The 17,554-nt window shown below is 37.6% G+C and overlaps 1 long non-coding RNA gene across 1 annotated transcript; it reads right to left on the bottom strand.

The window, feature by feature from the left end:
- Positions 1 to 16,669: 16,669 nt before the first annotated feature.
- Positions 16,670 to 17,234, bottom strand: LOC128647969 (uncharacterized). Its single transcript, XR_008400471.1, has 3 exons — positions 17,009 to 17,234; positions 16,843 to 16,908; positions 16,670 to 16,761 (listed from the first exon to the last, which is right to left on the bottom strand). It is a non-coding gene; the product is annotated as an uncharacterized LOC128647969 (long non-coding RNA).
- Positions 17,235 to 17,554: the final 320 nt, after the last annotated feature.

Raw genomic sequence — 17,554 nt, 5'->3', positions numbered from 1 at the left:
CTAGTGTAATCTAATTGCAGTTGCCTGCCTGCCAGTGTGTGTGCCAGACCCACTTGCCAACTAGTGCCACCACTCACATCTGTTGTAACAGTAGTGTAAATTTTGTAAAAAAAAACTTTTTTGACTGTGAAACATCAGGCCCACTTGCCAACTAGTGCCACCACTCATATCTGTTGTAACAGTAGGGTACATTTTTTACAAAAAAACTTTTTTGACTGTGAAACATCAGTCTGCTAGTGTAATCTTATTGCAGTTGACTGCCTGCCAGCATGTGTGCCAGGCCCACTTGCTAAGTGCCACCACTCATATCTGTTGTAACAGTAGTGTAAATTTAAAAAAAAAAAACTTTTTTGACTGTGAAACATCAGTCTGCTAGTGTAATCTAATTGCAGTTGCCTGCCTGCCAGCGTGTGTGCCAGGCCCACTTGCCAACTAGTGCCACCACTCATATCTGTTGTAACAGTAGTGTAATTAAAAAAAACTTTGACTGTGAAACATCAGTCTGCTAGCGTAATCTAATAGCAGTTGCCTGCCTGCCTGCCAGCGTGTGTGCCAGGCCCACTTGCCAACTAGTGCCACTACTCATATCTGTTGTAACAGTAGTGTAAATTTAAAAAAAAAACTTTGACTGTGAAACATCAGTCTGCTAGTCTAATCTAATAGCAGTTGCCTGCCAGCGTGTGTGCCAGGCCCACTTGCCAACTAGTGCCACCACTCATATCTGTTGTAACAGTAGTGTAATTTTTTTTTAAAAAACTTTTTTGACTGTGAAACATCAGTCTGCTAGTGTAATCTAATTGCAGTTGCCTGCCTGCCAGCGTGTGTGCCAGGCCCACTTGCTAAGTGCCACCACTCATATCTGTTGTAACAGTAGTGTAAATTTAAAAAAAAAAAACTTTTTTGAATGTGAAACATCAGTCTGCTAGTGTAATCTAATTGCAGTTGCCTGCCTGCCAGCGTGTGTGCCAGGCCCACTTGCCAACTAGTGCCACCACTCACATCTGTTGTAACAGTAGTGTAAATTTTGTAAAAAAAAACTTTTTTGACTGTGAAACATCAGTCTGCTAGTGTAATCTAATTGCAGTTGCCTGCCTGTCAGCGTGTGTGCCAGGCCCACTTGCTAAGTGCCACCACTTATATCTGTTGTAACAGTAGTGTACATTTTTTAAAAAAAAAACTTTTTTGACTGTGAAACATCAGTCTGCTAGTGTAATCTAATAGCAGTTGCCTGCCTGCCAGCGTGTGTGCCAGGCCCACTTGCCAACTAGTGCCACCACTCATATCTGTTGTAACAGTAGTGTAAATTTTTTACAAAAAAACTTTTTTGACTGTGAAACATCAGTCTGCTAGTGTAATCTAATTGCAGTTGCCTGCCTGCCAGCATGTGTGCCAGGCCCACTTGCCAACTAGTGCCACCACTCATATCTGTTGTAACAGTAGTGTAAATTTTTTAAGAAAAACTTTTTTGACTGTGAAACATCAGTCTGCTAGTGTAATCTAATTGCAGTTGCCTGCCTGCCTGCCAGCGTGTGTGCCAGGCCCACTTGCTAAGTGTCACCACTCATATCTGTTGTAACAGTTGTGTAAATTTTTAAAAAAAAAACTTTTTTTGACTGTGAAACATCAGTCTACTAGTCTAATCTATGTGCAGTTGCCTGCCTGCCAGCGTGTATGCCAGGCCCACTTGCCAACTAGTGCCACCACTCACATCTGTTGTAACAGTAGTGTAAATTTAAAAAAAAAATACTTTTTTGACTGTGAAACATCAGTCTGCTAGTGTAATCTAATAGCAGTTGCCTGCCTGCCAGCGTGTGTGCCAGGCCCACTTGCCAACTAGTACCACCACTCATATCTGTTGTAACAGTAGTGTAAATTTAAAAAAAAAACAAAACATTTTTGACTGTGAAACATCAGTCTGCTAGTGTAATCTAATAGCAGTTGCCTGCCTGCCAGCGTGTGTGCCAGGCCCACTTGCCAACTAGTGCCACCACTCATATTTGTTGTAACAGTAGTGTAAATTTTTTTTAGAAAAACTTTTTTGACTGTGAAACATCAGTCTGCTACTGTAATCTAATAGCAGTTGCCTGCCTGCCAGCGTGTGTGCCAGGCCCACTTGCTAAGTGCCACCACTCATATCTGTTGTAACAGTAGTGTAAATTTAAAAAAAAAAAACTTTTTTGAATGTGAAACATCAGTCTGCTAGTGTAATCTAATTGCAGTTGCCTGCCTGCCAGCGTGTGTGCCAGGCCCACTTGCCAACTAGTGCCACCACTCACATCTGTTGTAACAGTAGTGTAAATTTTGTAAAAAAAAACTTTTTTGACTGTGAAACATCAGTCTGCTAGTGTAATCTAATAGCAGTTGCCTGCCTGCCAGCGTGTGTGCCAGGCCCACTTGCCAACTAGTGCCATCACTCATATCTGTTGTAACAGTAGTGTAAATTTTTTTTAAAAAAAACTTTTTTGACTGTGAAACATCAGTCTGCTAGTGTAATCTAATTGCAGTTGCCTGCCTGTCAGCGTGTGTGCCAGGCCCACTTGCTAAGTGCCACCACTTATATCTGTTGTAACAGTAGTGTACATTTTTAAAAAAAAACTTTTTTGACTTTGAAACATCAGTCTGCTAGTGTAATCTAATTGCAGTTGCCTGCCTGCCAGCGTGTGTGCCAGGCCCACTTGCCAACTAGTGCCACCACTCACATCTGTTGTAACAGTAGTGTAAATTTTGTAAAAAAAAAAAACTTTTTTGACTTTGAAACATCAGTCTGCTAGTGTAATCTAATAGCAGTTGCCTGCCTGCCAGCGTGTGTGCCAGGCCCACTTGCCAACTAGTGCCACCACTCATATCTGTTGTAACAGTAGTGTAAATTTTTTACAAAAAAACTTTTTTGACTGTGAAACATCAGTCTGCTAGTGTAATCTTATTGCAGTTGACTGCCTGCCAGCATGTGTGCCAGGCCCACTTGCTAAGTGCCACCACTCATATCTGTTGTAACAGTAGTGTAAATTTAAAAAAAAAAATTTTTTGACTGTGAAACATTAGTCTGCTAGTGTAATCTAATTGCAGTTGCCTGCCTGCCAGCGTGTGTGCCAGGCCCACTTGCCAACTAGTGCCACCACTCATATCTGTTGTAACAGTAGTGTAAATTTTTTTAAAAAACTTTTTTGACTGTGAAACATCAGCCTGCTAGTGTAATCTAATTTCAGTTGCCTGCCTGCCAGCGTGTGTGCCAGGCCCACTTGCTAAGTGTCACCACTCATATCTGTTGTAACAGTAGTGTATATTTAAAAAAAAAAAACTTTTTTGACTGTGAAACATCAGTCTGCTAGTGTAATCTAATTGCAGTTGCCTGCCTGACAGCGTGTGTGCCAGGCCCACTTACCAACTAGTGCCACCACTCATATCTGTTGTAACAGTAGTGTAAATTTTGTAAAAAAAAAACTTTTTTAACTGTGAAACTTCAGTCTGCTAGTGTAATCTAATTGCAGTTGCCTGCCGGCCAGCGTGTGTGCCAGGCCCACTTGCTAAGTGCCACCACTCATATCTGTTGTAACAGTAGTGTAAATTTTTTTTAAAAAAACTTTTTTGACTGAAACATCAGTCTGCTATTGTAATCTAATTGTAGTTGCCTGCCTGCCAGCGTGTGTGCCAGGCTCACAGCGTATACTGTGCCCACTTGCCCAGTAGCACCACTCATATCTTGTTTAATAGTGGTGTAAGTGTACATTTAAAAATAAATGACAGGCAGAGGCAGGCCACCCCGCAGGTGCTGTCGTAGTCGTGGTGCTGTGATTCCCTTTGGCCGTAGAATAATGCCCAGTGTTCAGAGGCCACGTCCCATGAACTCGAAAAGTTCTGAGGAGGACATAGTTGACTTTTTAACACAGGACACCCAATCTTTTATAGCTTCCGCTCCGAACTTTGACGCACCATCCTCCTCCAGCTTATCTTCGGGCACCTCTCAAGTTAACACCACTCGCCCGCCTGCCGCCACCACCAACACTAGCACCACAGCCGCTTCACTTGATGTGTCGGAGGAGTTTTTTACACATCAGTTGGAAGAAATGAGTGATGCACAACCATCATTGACAGAGGATGTAGATAACAGTGATATGTCTCAGTCAGGCAGCATTACAGACATGGACGTACGGTGTGATGATGATGTTGTACCCGCTGCTGCTTCCTTTGTTGATTTGTCAGATACAAGTGAAGCGGTTGATGATGACGATGTGTCCGTGGATGTCACGTGAGTGCCCGCTAGAAGAGATGAAGAACAGGGGAAAAGTTCAGATGGGGAGACAGAGAGGAGGAGACAAGTTGGAAGCAGGGGGAGGTCGTCGCAAGGAGCTAGTGGCACAGTCAGACAGCATGCATCGGCACCCGGGGTCAGCCAGACATCACGCCAATCAACGCATGCCACCACCAGAATGCTGTCATCGCAGAGCTCAGCAGTGTGGCATTTTTTTTGTGTGTCTGCCTCTGACAATAGCGATGCCATTTGCAACCTGTGCCAAAAGAAACTGAGTCGTGGGAAGTGCACCACCTAGGTACAACTGCTTTGCGAATGTTTTAGGGCACTTTCTGCCTGGGAAACAAACATCAATTTTTCTGGCCGCTGCTACACCAGCGGCTGCAACAATACCTGATTTTTCAGGCATGTGTACATGCCAAATTTTTCTGTCCTCTGGTGCTGCACTGTGGCTTTAAAAACAAAACCAAAAAAAAGACACTTAACAGGATTAAACTGATAGGAATAGTACTACTTAACACACCACTCCTATCTGGTGGCAGATTAGATTGCACGCGCAGTGCCCCAAATTTGAAGTAGGAGGACCGACCAAGCATCTTTTTCCATCTCCCGGTTCCTAAAATCCATGCCATATACACATCCCCTGAGAGGGGACACCGCAGTGGAAGGTACCCGGCTGAAATTTCTTTGCACAAAAGGCAATCCCCAACCTGTACTCAATTGTGCAAAAGGAAGTAACCTTACCATGGGTCACAGGCCGCACATCTTGTAATTCTCTGTCTGTGAAATTATATATCTATCAAATCCATCTATTTATCTATCAAATGTAGATTGCATCTATTGATCTATGTATCTATCTATCTATCAAATCTATCTATCTCGTGGCCGGACGGTTTTGTGACAGCCACTTGTGTTTCGGCCAAATGTCCGTCGGCCAAATGTCCGTCGGCTAAAAGTCCGGCCACAATTGCACGCGCAGTGCCCCAAATTTGAAGTATGAGGACCGACCAAGCATCTTTTTCCATCTCCCGGTTCCTAAAATCCATGCCATATACATGTCCCCTTGCGCCGCAACTGCCTCTGGGAACCTTACCATGGGTCCCAGGCCGCACGTCTTGTAATTCTCTGTCTGGGGAATTATATATCTATCAAATCTATCTATTTATCTATCAAATCTATCTAACTATCAATCGTATCTATCAAATGTATATTGCATCTATTGATCTATGTAATCTATGTATCTATCTATCAAATCTATCTATCTCGTGGCCGGACTGTTTTGTGACAGCCACTTGTGTTACGGCCAAATGTCCGTCGGCCAAATGTCCGTCGGCCAAATGTCCGTCGGCTAAAAGTCCGGCCACGATTGCACGCGCAGTGCCCCAAATTTGAAGTAGGAGGACCGACCAAGCATCTTTTTCCATCTCCCGGTTCCTAAAATCCATGCCATATACACCTCCCCCGATAGGGGGAGTAACAGGTATTAAACTGATCAGAATAGTACTACTTAACACACCACTCATATCTGGTGCCACAGTAGATTGCACACGCAGTGCCCCAAATTTGAAGTAGGAGGACCGACCAAGCATCTTTTTCCATCTCCGGTTCCTAAAATCCATGCCATATACACGTCCCCTGGCGCCGCAACTGCCTCTGGGAACCTTACCATGGGTCGCAGACCGCACGTCTTGTAATTCTCTGTCTGGGAAATTATATATCTATCAAATCTATCTATTTATATATTAAATCTATATAACTATCAATCGTATCTATCAAATGTATATTGCATCTATTGATCTATGTAATCTATGTATCTATCTATCAAATCTATATATCTCGTGGCCGGACTGTTTTGTGACAGCCACTTGTGTTTCGGCCAAATGTCCGTCAGACAAATGTCCGTCGGCCAAATGGCCGTCGGCTAAAAGTCTGGCCACGATTGCACGCGCAGTACCCCAAATTTGAAGTAGGAGGACCGACCAAGCATCTTTTTCCATCTCCCGGTTCCTAAAATCCATGCCATATACACGTCCACTGGCGCCGCAACTGCCTCTGGGAACCTTACCATGGGTCCCAGACCGCACATCTTGTAATTCTCTGTCTGGGAAATTATATATATATCAAATCTATCTATTTATCTATCAAATCTATCTAACTATCAATCAATCGTATCTATCAAATGTATATTGCATCTATTGATCTATGTAATCTATGTATCTATCTATCAAATCTATCTATCTCGTGGCCGGACTGTTTTGTGACAGCCACTTCTGTTTCGGCCAAATGTCCGGGGAAGGGGCTAACAGCCTTCGAGCTGGAGTTATGCCTCTATGTGAGACTGGGAGATATAGGGTCTTCCCAAACCAATTGCGAGGATACAAGAGATTCTGATATTGAGCTACAGAGTTTAGAACAAGTCTCATAGGAATTAAGGGATACCTCTGAAAAGGGCTTAAGGATGATTTAATGTGTTGGCCATGGCTGATACAAACTTTCAAAGGCAAAAAACTACTTAGAAGAAGAAAGAGGATAGAAAAGAGAAATACACAAGGAAAAGAAATTTCCAAAGGAAGAATAAAACTAGGAAAGTAAAGTAAATAAAACCATAATGAGAAACCATTGTCGCGCTGAGCAGCGGCTCGCATGACCGACCGGAGCTGGTCACTGGTCAGGCACGCGTCCGCATGGACTCTCAGCACAGCACCGGAGGAGATAGACAAAATACATTAAAGAGATAGTATAGCCAAAACCATTCACCTTCGACTAGACTATCCCTCCAAGGGAAAGAATAGGTAAAAGGATTAGAGGAGTACTAATAAAGAAGCTGGTTAGTACAGAACAGATTAAACAATACTCCTAAATGGGATGCCCAGGAGAGGGGCGTGAGGCCTTCCAAAGCCACTTGAGGGCGAAAGTGACATCGATACTGGGCTGAAAGAGACTGAAGTATGGGAGACAGTTCTGGAGTGTGTTGAGAGGGTTTATGATCCACCTCAAAAGAGGTGGAAAGGATTTACTTATGGGGCGACAGCAAAGGTAAAAAAATGTAAGCAAAAAAGACCTCTTTGGAAGAAGGAAAAGTTTAACAGGCTAAAATTTGAATTTCGAATGGCCTAAACGCAGGCTAAATAAAGTTATATTTAATAGAACCTTAATACAGGCCTAAAATAGTTACAAATTATAGCCTTAATAGATGAATTGATAGAGCCTTATTTTTATTATTATTATCGGTTATTTAAATAGCGTCAACAGATACCGCCTCGCAAATTAATACAGGCTTAATATAGCTAAATTTAAAATAGCCTAAAACAGGCTTAAAATATAGTTATATAGAAAAGCTTAAGAAGGGATAATATATATATTTGAAAAACCTAATACAGACTATTATATCATATAGCTTAAAGGGACATTAAACACTACATAAATGCTAAATAAAATGATGCATTCATAGAAAATATAAGTCTGAGAATAACATGTAGATGTATTTTTAAAAGTTTAAATACAGGGAGTGCAGAATTATTAGGCAAATGAGTATTTTGACCACATCATCCTCTTTATGCATGTTGTCTTACTCCAAGCTGTATAGGCTCGAAAGCCTACTACCAATTAAGCATATTAGGTGATGTGCATCTCTGTAATGAGAAGGGGTGTGGTCTAATGACATCAACACCCTATATCAGGTGTGCATAATTATTAGGCAACTTCCTTTCCTTTGGCAAAATAGGTCAAAAGAAGGACTTGACAGGCTCAGAAAAGTCAAAAATAGTGAGATATCTTGCAGAGGGATGCAGCACTCTTAAAATTGCAAAGCTTCTGAAGCGTGATCATCGAAAAATCAAGCGTTTCATTCAAAATAGTCAACAGGGTCGCAAGAAGCGTGTGGAAAAACCAAGGCGCAAAATAACTGCCCATGAACTGAGAAAAGTCAAGCATGCAGCTGCCAAGATGCCACTTGACACCAGTTTGGCCATATTTCAGAGCTGCAACATCACTGGAGTGCCCAAAAGCACAAGGTGTGCAATACTCAGAGACATGGCCAAGGTAAGAAAGGCTGAAAGACGACCACCACTGAACAAGACACACAAGATGAAACGTCAAGACTGGGCCAAGAAATATCTCAAGACTGATTTTTCTAAGGTTTTATGGACTGATGAAATGAGAGTGAGTCTTGATGGGCCAGATGGATGGGCCCGTGGCTGGATTGGTAAAGGGCAGAGAGCTCCAGTCCGACTCAGACGCCAGCAAGGTGGAGGTGGAGTACTGGTTTGGGCTGGTATCATCAAAGATGAGCTTGTGGGGCCTTTTCGGGTTGAGGATGGAGTCAAGCTCAACTCCCAGTCCTACTGCCAGTTTCTGGAAGACACCTTCTTCAAGCAGTGGTACAGGAAGAAGTCTGCATCCTTCAAGAAAAACATGATTTTCATGCAGGACAATGCTCCATCACACGCGTCCAAGTACTCCACAGCGTGGCTGGCAAGAAAGGGTATAAAAGAAGAAAATCTAATGACATGGCCTCCTTGTTCACCTGATCTGAACCCCATTGAGAACCTGTGGTCCATCATCAAATGTGAGATTTACAAGGAGGGAAAACAGTACACCTCTCTGAACAGTGTCTGGGAGGCTGTGGTTGCTGCTGCACGCAATGGTGATGGTGAACAGATCAAAACACTGACAGAATCCATGGATGGCAGGCTTTTGAGTGTCCTTGCAAAGAAAGGTGGCTATATTGGTCACTGATTTGTTTTTGTTTTGTTTTTGAATGTCAGAAATGTATATTTGTGAATGTTGAGATGTTATATTGGTTTCACTGGTAAAAATAAATAATTGAAATGGGTATATATTTGTTTTTTGTTAAGTTGCCTAATAATTATGCACAGTAATAGTCACCTGCACACACAGATATCCCCCTAAAATAGCTATAACTAAAAACAAACTAAAAACTACTTCCAAAACTATTCAGCTTTGATATTAATGAGTTTTTTGGGTTCACTGAGAACATGGTTGTTGTTCAATAATAAAATTAATCCTCAAAAATACAACTTGCCTAATAATTCTGCACTCCCTGTAGATGTTTAAACATTGACAAAAGAAGTGTAATGTTTTAGTGCCTATAAAACAATGGAAGCTGCCATGTTGTAACTTAGGTTACCTTCTCTGCTGTGACCAATCAAGGACAGTTTTAAATAGGTCACTAGAGTGTGCAGCCAATGACTGTGTGGAATATAACAGTGTTCTGCACTTCCAATTCTAACAGGAACTGAAAAACTCAGAATTTCAGAATGGAATTGCAGGAAAGGGGGACAAAATAAACAATGAAAGTATATAGCAGACTTTTTTTTATTTATAAATGATTTATCATTTTATATTATTATCTCAAAGTGTTCAATGTCCCTTTAAAGGGACACTGAACTCAAAAAAACAAAGTTCGAAAAATAGATCAAATGTTTAAAATTAAGACACTTATTAATGTCACATACTTTGTAATAACTTACTGTTTGCCTGCAATTGATTCACAAAGTAATCCTGATTTCCAAACCCACTTCGTGGGTACCTGATCACCTAGCCCTATCTTGCATGAGAACCCAGGTACCAATATGGCAGACATTATCCGCTAGGCGCCTGCGCAAGGTTTTGACACATCAGAGAATACGTCACCTTGTGTTTCTCTGTATTGAAATTGCAGAGCGGGTGACGGAGCTGCGCTAATAATGTGAGTGCTGTTCGCATATAGAATCTCCCTAGCATTAATGAGCAACTTATTATTGTGTGGGCATAAGAAAGAAATATTTTTTTACAGCTCGGATCAGATTGCGCATGCGCGAGATGCCGAATAAACATTTTAATTTGATTCATAAAAAATGAATATTATTGGTTGAATATATGGACGATTGTACAGCCCATATTTGTGGGCTGTCTTAGCCTACGTCATTAGAAGATTTTAAAACAAAATTTTATATATATTAGAAGGATCGTTTGAAACTGTAAGTAGGTGCAAATTATTTCTTTGAACATTATAACCCGATTTATATAATTGTTATATATGCCAAGAATAAAACTACAGTAATCCTTTAATACAGGCCAAAATACTAAAAAACAAAATAACCTAATACCGGTTAAAATACTCATATTTAATAAAACTTAAAGGGACAGTCTAGTCAAAACTAAACTTTCATAATTCAGATAGGGCATGACATTTTGAACAACTTTCCAATTGACCTCAGTCATCACATATGCCCTGTTCCCCTGGTGGTACCTTTGAAAAGCTAAACCCAGGCAGGCCCAAACCGATTTCCAAACCGTTGAAAAGCTCCTCTTAGCTCAGAGCATTTTTAAAGTTTTTTTTTTGTTTTGTTTAGTTTTTTTCACTGTTAGACAGTACTAGTTCATGTGCGTAACACAGACAACACTGTACTCACTCCCGTAGAGCTATTTAGGAGTCTGCACTGATTGGCCAAACTGCATGTCAAAAGCACTGAGACAAGGGGGCAGCCCGCAGAGGTCCAGACACAAGGCAATCACAGAGGCAAAACATACACCAATAACACTGTGTTGGATATGCAAAACTGGGGAATGGGCAGCAAAGGGATCATCCATCTTTTCAAACAACAAAAATTCTGGTGTAGAGTGTCCCTTTAATAAGGGTTCATTTATATAATATAGCCTAATATACTTATATTCAAAGTATCCTAATACAAACTTATTATACAATGAAGCCTCAATTAGGCAGATCTACTATATTAAGGAAAACCTTATATACCGGCTTATATCTAATATAGCCATAATACTGGCTAAAATTACTATATAAATATAGCCTAAAATATACAGCCTGAAAACGGGCCAAAGAACTTATAATATAGGCTCATAAAGGCTAAAAAACTAAAATAAAGCCCTAATATAGGTTTATATATATAGCCTAATACAGAATAATCTCCTTTTATTCAATAAACCTGAAGCAGCTGAATATGAAGCAGCTAAATGTGCATATATATATATATTATGGAAAATGTGTATGGAATTTAAATCTGCGCTCTGATAGAGATGTATTAAGGGCTCCATTTATCATTGTTTGGAGAAATCCGACTTTCAGTTCTCCAAGAAGTTCTCCGCAGCTCGCCCTCTGTGAGGCGCACTTGTGCGCCAATATTTATCAAAAAACTGGTCGTATTATACCGCTTTTTTCCAAAGTCGAGATGCGGCGTGTTAATGATAAATCTCGACTATATTTACCATTCCATCATCGTAAAAAAGCGCATATTTTTGGTATTTTCCTTTTTTATTACTGGATATAGCCATTCTTTTTATTAATGTTATAATTGTTGTAATTTAAGGTTATATAAACATTTATATTTGTAATATGAATTGAACAAATTTCTATATTATTATTCTTTTTGTGTTTTTTTTACAAACCATAACCTTTTACTACTATTCCACGTTATTTTTAACAGATGGCTTCCATATTACAAAGTAATTTTTTTTGGTTTATCTACTTAACACACCGCATGCAGACCTTTTTCTACTATTCAACGTTATTTTTAACACATGTCTTACTTATTACAAAGTCATGTGTTTTGGTTTCTCTACATTACACACCCCATACAGACCTTTTAGGCCTCCGTTTATCATGATAAATGGAGCCCATACTATTATTCCACTTTATTGTAACACGTCTCACATATTACAAAGTCCTTATTTTTTGGTTTATCTACTTTAGACACCCCATACAGACCTTACTATTATTCTACGTTATTTTAGCACATGTCTTACAAAGTCTTGTTTTTTTGTCTTTTGTTTAGCTATTTTAGACACCCCATGCAGACCTTTAACTATTATTCCTTTTGATTTTCAACACGTCTTTTATCTTTACCAACTAATTTGTTTTTCTCTACCTACTTTACACAACCCCTCTAGATATTTCACTACTATTCTTTTCAAATTAACGTCTTACATTGACCTAATCTTACACTTTCATTGATAAGATGTTTCAATATATATTACACAATAACGACAATTGTTTATATTTGTTAAATAATATATGCATTTATTCTGTATATAAAATAAAATTAAAAAAAATGTTGCCAGCACATTCATAAATTTTTTAATAACACATAAATGAAAAAGTTACATGTTTTCATATTTCAGCCTCATTTTCTTGACTGCTGAGTAACTGCTTATCAGTCCAGTTTCAGCTTTAAGCAGGACTTCAAGGAGCTCTTTTTTGCTTATTACAATTTTTTCATCATCCGGAACTAAAAAATATATATATTTTGATTATTTTGAATAGCATTTATAGACATGAGAGTAAAAAAAATATCTGTCAATGGAATTAACAACAGCAATAACATATATTTATTCATAAATGCTATAACACTTACCCCAGTTATAATATTGAGGTGACTGAGAGTCTTCATCGTGTACCTCTTGTTGAGTTTCTTCAAAAAACAAAATTTTGATTACAATGTATTGATAATGTAATTTTAAAATATATCTATCTTACACAATATTTTTCTCTCTATCTATGTTATCTTTCAATTAATTTTATTTCTATATTTACATCTGTCTTTTTTGATCTATATACATATATCTATCTGTCGATATATATATATATTACATATATCTATCTATCTATCTATCTATCTATCTATCTATCTATCTATCTATCTATCTATCTATCTATATATATATATATATATATATATATATATTAATTAATTAGAATTTTTAGGGAGAGAAAATTACAGTCAGGCTCCCATATTGCAACTTTTGGGTAGATTGCCTGATATAAATATAAACCTGGATAACGCTAGATAAACCAGGTCCTGGTGCAGACCCCAAATATTTTATTGAATTCAGATATATTTATATAAGTAAATATATATTACACACAGCAGAGCTATACGAGATGCTGTATTTAAAGTAGGGGATTGCAGCACTCAGTAGTAACTTCTCAAATCTAATATGTAGAGACAAGCTGAAACAAAGTATCAAAACAGAGGCTCACACACAGATGGTCCAATTGACGTGTAACGCATTTATTCATACATGTTTAACCTAAACCTAAATATGCCACTGCAGTGGAAACCTGTTTCAATACCTAAACTCATGTGTACAAGGTACATGAATGACTATCACAAATGTTTGCAAAAATATACATTCAATGAAATAAAACATAACATCAGGAAATCAATCAAAATTGAAACAAAATGTCCCAAATAAAGCAAAAGTTCCACAAATCTTGTGTTAGTTATGGTGAAATTTCTTATTGACAAAAAAGCAACATCTGAGTTCATCCAGAAAAGGTACTGTTATTGGAGAAACAGCTGACAGATTCGAGGTAAAAGCGTCCTCCTATGTCAGCACTTATAAACCATGAGTGTTAATAGCATCTGGCTATTTCCAAATTGCGGCAATAAAGGATAAAGAAAAACGTATACAACCTCTTCCAAGTTAGGATAGGTCCCAGGCAGCACAGACCGGGTTCCGGTTTCTTTAGGCACCGACTTGAAGCATACCATATGAAGTGAGCCAGGACCTGGCATCCGGCTTATGTCTCACCCAGATCACTCGTCCCGTTTCTTGACACTTTCGTTTGTGCAATCTGAACTTTGAGACTTTATACTGGGTAGATCCACTTTCATTCACCTCTGCCGACCTTTTTCCAGAAACAAAGTGTTATTGATCAACACCAATCCGGGTACTTGCTTGCTGCCGCTAAAACATTCAAATGACTGTGTCGACGCGCGTTTCGCCCCACAATGCTTTGCGTCAGGGCCTCGTCAGGACTGTCAGTCACAGGTGAACTCTCCTTCCATTTAAATCTGTTACCAATTTTAAGGAAGCAAATAGGGCGTATATACACCAGCCAATAGGAAAGGTCATTTAACAACACCACTGTTGAGATTTCCTTGCTTGTATACACCAACAAAAACATTGCTATTTACCTTGTTTATACAAAGTATGGCAGACTAAAGAAAAGGAGATAAAACAAAATGAGTTTAAACACTGTCAAAGGGACCAAGTGATGCAGAGCCTTCAATGAATTTATTTTAATTTTATTTAAAACTCCTCAAATGCAATAATTTTACATAAATTGTTTTGAGGTATTAAAAATAATAATCTGGACGAACATTACTTTCTTCATATTTGTGCTTAGGCTTTTTAAGGAATGATAGAAATGTAAAAGGAATCATCTTACAAGTTATTTATTATTGCTTATTAAGACTACCTAGGTTGATTTGTCACATTATTTGTGTTTTCAACCCAGGAAAGACCTAAATTCAATCCTTTCATTTAAACCATAAGGGGACACTGTTTTTAACACATAAGTCCAAAACTTATTAACAATTTGTAAAGCTGACTCAACATCTTCCTTTATTTTTTCCAATCTTTTATCATTCCTTTTAATTAACATCTCTATCATTCCAAGCGCACATGAAGATAATTTTTCATTCCATTCATCCAAAAATTCTAAGCCTCCTTCTTCCTCTCTAGCATTAAAACCTGGGTCTAAGAAAAGTCTTAACCCTCTAGGGACTATTTTCTTCTCCACATAGTTGGCTAAGCTTGAATTCTCTGCTCTTACCTTTACCTGTTTTACAATGCAATTTTTATATTTTTTAAAAGCATTGAACACATTAGTTTCTAGATCACTGCTTTCTAAGTTTGTGTTGGTAAGGGATTCTTTCAGCTCTGCTTCCCAGACCTCATCTGAGAGGGTGAATCCATAATTCAATGTTTATCAACAATGCTTTCAGCTTGACAAAAGAGAAGTTAAAGTATATTTACTTAAACAATATACTTCTAAAATATTTTCTCTATCCCAAAGAACGGAAAAATGAGAATCCTCTCCTATATTCCTTTAGTTTAATGAATTAATTAATTAGAATTTTTAGGGAGAGAAAATTACAGTCAGGCTCCCATATTGCAACTTTTGGGTAGATTGCCTGATATAAATATAAACCTGGATAACGCTAGATAAACCAGGTCCTGGTGCAGACCCCAAATATTTTATTGAATTCAGATATATTTATATAAGTAAATATATATTACACACAGCAGAGCTATACGAGATGCTGTATTTAAAGTAGGGGATTGCAGCACTCAGTAGTAACTTCTCAAATCTAATATGTAGAGACAAGCTGAAACGAAGTATCAAAACAGAGGCTCACACACAGATGGTCCAATTGACGTGTAACGCATTTATTCATACATGTTTAACCTAAACCTAAATATGCCACTGCAGTGGAAACCTGTTTCAATACCTAAACTCATGTGTACAAGGTACATGAATGACTATCACAAATGTTTGCAAAAATATACATTAAATGAAATAAAACATAACATCAGGAAATCAATCAAAATTGAAACAAAATGTCCCAAATAAAGCAAACGTTCCACAAATCTTGTGTTAGTTATGGTGAAATTTCTTATTGACAAAAAAGCAACATCTGAGTTCATCCAGAAAAGGTACTGTTATTGGAGAAACAGCTGACAGATTCGAGGTAAAAGCGTCCTCCTATGTCAGCACTTATAAACCATGAGTGTTAATAGCATCTGGCTATTTCCAAATTGCGGCAATAAAGGATAAAGAAAAACGTATACAACCTCTTCCAAGTTAGGATAGGTCCCAGGCAGCACAGACCGGGTTCCGGTTTCTTTAGGCACCGACTTGAAGCATACCATATGAAGTGAGCCAGGACCTGGCATCCGGCTTATGTCTCACCCAGATCACTCGTCCCGTTTCTTGACACTTTCGTTTGTGCAATCTGAACTTTGAGACTTTATACTGGGTAGATCCACTTTCATTCACCTCTGCCGACCTTTTTCCAGAAACAAAGTGTTATTGATCAACACCAATCCGGGTACTTGCTTGCTGCCGCTAAAACTTTCAAATGACTGTGTCGACGCACGTTTCGCCCCACAATGCTTTGCGTCAGGGCCTCGTCAGGACTGTTACTACTGAGTGCTGCAATCCCCTACTTTAAATACAGCATCTCGTATAGCTCTGCTGTGTGTAATATATATTTACTTGTATAAATATATCTGAATTCAATATATATATATATATATATATATATATTGATCTATCTACATATATATATATATATATATATTGATATATATAAAAAAAATATGTGTTTGTGTTTTTATATATATATATATATTTTTTTTTTTTTTTTAAAAAAAATATATACACATATTAATAAAATTGATATATATATATATGTGTATATATATATATATATATATATATATATATATATATGCATACATATCAATTGTTTTTTATATATATATATATATATATATATATATATATAGATATATATATATATATATATATATATATATAAATATAATGTTTTTAGAATGAATATATCAACATAAAAAAAATTAAAAATCACCTGATGTTCCTTAATGAACCTCATCTTCTTCATGGCCCTCCTCGTCCTCTTGTTCCAAATGTTCTTCATCTTGTTCCAAATGTTCTTCTGACTCTGTAGGCTCTACATGTCCTAAAATTATTATTACAAATAAATTTATATTTATAAAATATATATGTTAAAGAAATCTCAAAGAATTTTTTTTTAGATTACCTTCAATGTTATCGATATCTTCTTCTCCTTGCTCATCCATTGCATTATTATTTGGAGTGCTATTATCTATAGCATTATAAAAAAAAATAGTTAAAAGATAAATTTACTTTAATACCTGTCTTTGAATTTTTTTTTTTTCTCGACATTACAGTTACATTTTTTATACCTGTGTCTTGAGTCCTATCTTTATCCATAAAAACTGTGGGCAATGGGTCTGATTCCCCTTCAGAACTAGAATTGGTATCAATGGGAAGAAGGTACCTTGGAGCTCTTCTTCTTTTGACTATTAAAAAATATAAAATACAAAATTTGTGAAAATATATTCTTAAAAATCCAAACACACAAAAAATTTGTCTGAAAATCCTATAAAAACTTGATTCATTCACACTTATCTGCAGGCAATGGTAATCTTTTAATCCTATTATTGTTTAACTTGTTTATCTTATTGAAAATATTCCAAATAAAAACTATACATTTTTAATACTTAAGATTATATAATTAAACTATATTTATATCTATATTGCTTACATTTTTTAAGATAACTCTTTATCAAAGTGCGCATTTTAGATTGCCTCCGGTACAAGTCGTTATATCTTTTCAGACATTGTTTCCTCGTTCGTTTTTGCCCAGAGACTCTCCTTACTCTTCGCACCATTTCACAGAGAATTCGGTTTCTTGTGTCCTGGTCCAAAGTGAAAATCCCTTTCCTTTT

The sequence above is a fragment of the Bombina bombina genome, chromosome 2, assembly GCF_027579735.1.
Source record: "Bombina bombina isolate aBomBom1 chromosome 2, aBomBom1.pri, whole genome shotgun sequence".
Classification (NCBI taxonomy): domain Eukaryota; kingdom Metazoa; phylum Chordata; class Amphibia; order Anura; family Bombinatoridae; genus Bombina; species Bombina bombina.
Note: the sequence above shows the minus strand (reverse complement) of the source record. Positions and strands in the feature narration are given on the sequence as shown.